This window comes from Nymphaea colorata, chromosome 6, assembly GCF_008831285.2.
Source record: "Nymphaea colorata isolate Beijing-Zhang1983 chromosome 6, ASM883128v2, whole genome shotgun sequence".
NCBI classification, from domain to species: domain Eukaryota; kingdom Viridiplantae; phylum Streptophyta; class Magnoliopsida; order Nymphaeales; family Nymphaeaceae; genus Nymphaea; species Nymphaea colorata.
In genome coordinates this window covers 2,518,768-2,524,767 of record NC_045143.1, presented here as the reverse complement: position 1 = coordinate 2,524,767, position 6,000 = coordinate 2,518,768, and positions in this window count along the sequence as shown.

Here is a 6,000-nt window from a genome sequence, read left to right as displayed (position 1 = left end):
GCAGAGTGAGTCACATGTGCTCGCTCGGATTTTTGGCAGCTTCCGTCGGCTCGGCTGGAATTTTTTTCCAATTTTATTTTTCTTAACAGGACCCACATTTACTCATTATTTTCTAATCAAGGCATGCGACGCGAGTGACATTTTCTTCAACAAATCGTGTCGCTTACTCCTCACGTGTTATTCTCAACATGCTTTTCCGATGCACACAGTGACACATTGGGCCGCTTTCTGGGAAATAAAAAATATATTCTTCCACTATTTTGTGATTATCCAAAATGCATCAATTTAATGAATTTGTCGTCCGTGTTACTAAAGATCCAAGGCCCAACAATTATTGCTTCCAATTATCGTCTTGGAATTTTCATTTTTATCATCCAATACCGTCCCATCGGATCTCATTCAAACAGGAACAACGTGTTCTGAAAACTGGATTTAATTATGGCAATGTTCTTCGGCTCCAAGAAGCCCTAGAGCTGGCCCGCGTTGAGTTGTTGGGATCCAGTCAAAGATTTTTTATCAACATTATTCTCGTGCACGTTTAAATCTCAATCTTTCAACTTGTCTTAAACAAGATCTAACACTAGGACCGATCCACGCATGCAATATGTGGATTCACATTGTGTCCCCCATCTCATGGACGGTGTCCAAAAGATCCAGATCCAACTACCTGATCCAAAAGCTCGTGTATCATGCCCCGTGGGGACCCAGATTCGGCCCTACTTTTTTATTCAACTGTGTGTACTTGCAATAATTTTGGCGACTGATGTCATGTGGCATGAATATCTAAGGAGGTCGATATGAATCCAAGTTCAAAACGAATGTTTTATTGATATCGGTAAAAGAGGAAGAAAGAAAGAAGCTCAGTTGTACATGAAGGATCCAAATCGGAGAATCATACGTGATGCTCGATTTGGATATTCAATACGTAGGTCCAGTTCTGTTCTCCTGAACAGTCGAAAGTACAGCGGCCAAAGGGGGAACAGGAATGTGTAAAGGAAACAGGAACTTGGACAAGAACCGTCACGATAAAAAGTTAAAACAAGACAGATGGCTTTTGGCACAAAAACCCTAAAAAAGTTGCGATCTTCTCCTTAGGCTTTGCTTTCACTTTAAAATCGCAGACATTCAAATATATATATATATATATATATATATATATATATATATATATATATATATATATATATATATATATATAAGAAAATTGAAATCAGTAGATAATAAAAATAGCCAGCTTATTTCAATTGTCACAATACATGAGAGATTGAGCCTTTTTCACTAAACAGAGCAGTCACCTTAATTTTGTATTCATTTTCATGTAAAATGAATTAAGTAGAAATGATATTTATGACCAAAAACATTATGAATTCATACAAAAACCACAATTTTAAATATGTAATTGTGAGTTTACAATAAGTGTAGGAATCAAGAGTCAAAATCATCTTGGCTTATAAGCTCACCGTGGCTGTAAATTTTCACAATTCTAGACATAAAAACACGCTTACATGGACATTTTCACAAATTTCTTTTCTGGATTTGGATATGGATCGAGCGGTGTTCTATTCAACCGGGTCTGATGGGTTTCAAAACCATCCCATCGACGTGGGTCCCCGCACGTAGTCCGCGCCGTGCTGGCGTTTTTTTATTGGCTTTCGCCGGCCAAAATACCTGGGGGGGGGCCCACAAAATTTAATGGAATTTTCTCTAGAGAGGAACAGATTGTCAAGTCCGTGGGCCCCGCATGGGAACGGCGCACGTTCCGCTGTCCTGGTGACGTGGCACTTGGAGGACGTGGCCGGCTCCTGATCAGGGAAGGCTCGAGAAACACATTGACCAATCATAACCGTCCAAACTGCTTAGCTGTCGCGATCTTAACCCAGGATCCGACGCCCCTCTAACCGGACATGGACCCTCACGCCCTTCAGGGGTTTGATCCGGACACGTCTCAGTTCGGGTCAATGTCAAATTTCAGGTTTGGACCACGAACTGACCCCTATTGAATCTGAAAACTTTGTTCAACCTCTATATATATATATATATATATAAATAAAGGTACCTTGTAGAGACCCAAGCTTCTCTCCATTTCTTCGGATATTTAGGCTTAGGTGACTTAAAGTAAAAAAGATACATTTGTAAATTACGGGTTTTGCAACTACCATTTACCATCCAAAAGTATAGCATGAACCAGAATCAAATTGATGAGATGTTTCTTGGGCAATCATCCAAGTAGACCCAAATGGAGTTTATTATTAAATTTTTAAAAAAAATTGTCACATTTTGTTTTAATTTGCTTTTATTTTTAGTTGAGTAATTTGCTTTTATTTTTAGTTGAGTAAATGTAAAAATTTGAATCCGATAAAATAAATAAATAAATAAACAAATAGCCTATGAAGACCATCCACATCCGAGAAGCCAATGTATACACAAGTTGTACACGCGTGTTTTTGTTTCATGCTAGTTGGAGTAGAGGAGACGAAGGAATATATGTCTATTCTTAAGGCCCGCACCGCACAGCCAAAGGAATGGGTAAAATCCAATTACCTACTCGTTATTTCGAGCTGGTAAAGAAAAGTAAATTCTAATCCTGGAGGAACTCGGTACATAGTTTTAGATGGACGACTTTAGATCCAAATCAGAAGCGCACTCAGGATCCGACCTGACAATATGTAAAATTTGGATCTAAAAGTATTCCTTGTGGATTTGGGAGAATCCCATGTCTCGTCAAAAGGAAAAGGTCTTTTTAAGGCTACACTAATTTCTTGTTCTCTTTTGCAACCCTCTCTTTCTCACATTGTTGAACACACACATATAAATATGACAAAAACAAAATGATAGACATTTTCTCCTTGTTTTTCTTTTAACTATTCATTGAAGTCCTTCATTTGATTCATTTGGACAGTCATTGTTAGATAGTTACATGACTCGGATAATATATATATATATAAGTATGTGTGTGTGTGTGTTTCTTTTTTTCTAACTTTCATGTATGCCAATGCATCGTGAGAAAGGTGCGAACGTGAGCAAGATTAACTAGAGGAAAACAAGATTTTTTGGGGTTAATCCTGCCACTTTAAAGGCAGTGTAGTAGCATCTAGATTTTGGTTTTTCTTGTGGCACCTTGGTTCCTACTGGCATTTTCCTGTCGACCCCCCCTACATATAATTCGTCTTGGAAACGTGATCAAGGTAACTTATTTGTCCTATGTGAATGGTGCACATTTAGATATGTATTTTTCTGCAATGTTTTCGTTTTTGTATTTGAATTCTGAGAATAAACTTCCCAACGGGATTAGTGTTCCCATTTGAGTTAGAAAACTGGTTTCCTAGATGGACTATGGGACTTTTTTGCCTTTGAGATTCCGTCTTTGGATCTATAGAAATAAGGCGCTAGCCGATTTTTATTTTGCATCCTTTATCTTATTAAACTAACTTGACTTTTGGGTACCATGAATATTCTTTAAACCAAGAAAATTTCTTAAGATTTTCCATCTCTTTCTTTTATTGATGTGCATTTTCCTTATCTTTTGAATATATATGCTCTTAAATTTGTTCTGGTTTCCCGAGCGTAGCATGGGAGCAGTCTTAGGCGTCCTTTCTCAGTAGATTGGCTGCTGATTCGACTCAAAGGGTCTTGTCGTCTACATCGTCGTTGTTCCCAAAGAAAATGGTAAAGTCTTCACCTTGAGGAACTTTTTCATGGCAGAAAAAGGATTTTTTTGAACACAGGGCCATCCAGGCTTGTTTGTAAGCCATGGATGGGGGGTTGCAGAACGTCTTGTCTACAAACAACACACTTGCATGTCACAAGATTTTAAAACCACGAACATATGATCTCGCATCCCAAATGTTTTATGACAAGCGTTTGTTTTCTGGAACAAACAGCAAGGACAAAGCACCATCAAAATCATGTCACGGACCACTGCCCACGGGAACAAACGCCCCCTCATGCCCACAGCAACAAATGCACCATTGTAGAAAAGTTGTTTGTGGTCAAATTTTCTCATGATTGAATGGGGATCTACTTCTCAGACAATCTTCCTTCTAGGTAATAATAGCTGCTTGAGACTCCATGACTAATTGACTATTGTTCCAAACAACCTGCTTCAGCATGTGAGGTTGCAGTCTCTGCAGACAGGGGAATCCGTTAACAAAAGTCTGGAGCCAGCCTCCTTTTAAGTTGCAATAATTTATGCAACAATCTTTTCACGGATGTGGCGGCCTTACCGATGCAAGATTGATGTGAATTGCGCTCTCTTTCCTTTCCCTTACAGATGAGAAGAGGAATAAAAAAGGAAAGTATGAAGAAGGAAAAAACGAGAGTCTACAATATTCAGACCACTGGATTCTCAAACATAGGTCTTTGGTGCCATTGATGGTACTATCATATCGCAACTAGACTAGCGAAAGAAGGCCATGGCTCCAGCCGGATCCCCGAATGCATCCAAATCATTACATCTTCCTTATATCTTGCAGACCAATCCACGTTATAGACTACAGTCTTGATGTCATCCCACATACAGTTAGTCTCCCCGGACCCTTGTTTTCTCTTCAAGAATAACAGCATGCCTCGGCTTCCAAGTGTTCAATAAAGCTGAAGGAAAAGATAGTCTCCAGCACTTACCCGCAACGCCAGGAATCTTCTTCCCCACCACCATTTCATTGCTTCCTTCGAGTTCTTCAGTTTCAATGGGACATCGAACCTTTCTGCAATCATATTCCAAACAGGCTGCACCATTTCATTTTCCACATTTCAGAAACAGAGGGACATTAGTCTCCACCTATATTTCAGATAACGCACATCTGTTTACCAAACTGATCCTAAAAACTGCATCCGTCGTCAAAATCCTGCATTCCATGGCCAGATAGTGAAACCCATTTCGCCCTCGGGAGTACCTCACTGCTCCAGGCCTCTTTCAGCCATCTATCCTTAGGCTTGACCAACCTAATTTCTTTGTAGATCTCCATTCTTTTTATCATGCGTGCTGCCTTATTTCCATAACATCATCCTCTGTCGTTAGAGCTGTATCCTCTGTCGTTAGAGCTTCATATTTATTGGGTCTGCCCCTCATGGCCTCATCCCCCCAACTCACCATCCCATGCACTATACAGTTTGAGTTGCCTTATACCAAGGCATGAAGCTTTCCTGCACCAGGTATAATGAAATGATCCGGTTGGAGCTTAGCACTTCTACCAATTACCATCGCCCAGGCGCCATCTTACTCGATGGCTCACCTCTTTCCATCCCCACATTAGCCCCCTCGAGACCCCACGCTAGCCTTTTCTTTGAGTGGTTTGCAGTAGTTCTTTCTTAAAAATGTGTCAAGCCTTATAAGTAACTAAATGTGGGCATGTTTTGATTCTTAGGAATGGTTCAGATGCTTGTTAACTGTATGGTCAATGACTAGCTGACCTTTTACATGCCCTTCAATGTTAGTGATTGTGATGACACTTAAGCAATTACTGATGGCAAAGTACAAAATGTCCTTTTTGTCTTGTCATCCAAAAACACATAAACCAGGTTTTAAAAACAAGTTCAAAAAAAAAAAAAAAAAACCAGCTTCTCATGCAAACCTGGTTTTTCAGAAAGTTTTTTTAATGTTGTCATTCAAATACATCCTTAAGGTTTTCAAGAAAACACGTCAATGCCTGTCTACTAAAGACCATCTCTTCTTAATTTTGTGATGGAAAATACATATTACCGTGAAAAGGTGGTTGAGCTAATATATGTCACTGGTAAGTTTATGTACTTAAACGGTGCAATCTAGCTAGAGGTGCTGCTTCACAAGATTGTATGAATGGACATATAGCATGGGTCTACATGGTAAACATACTGAAGCGTATATTACCAGATTGGTGGTGCTCCAGCAATGGCTAATTGCGAGTCGACAAGAGTCTATGAGCAATTGCATCAGCTTGATGTACTAAACAATTCGGACCCAACGGCATGAGTTGGACAGATTTAATGCAACTTGATGAAGGGGAGATAGTGCACCACTCAGGG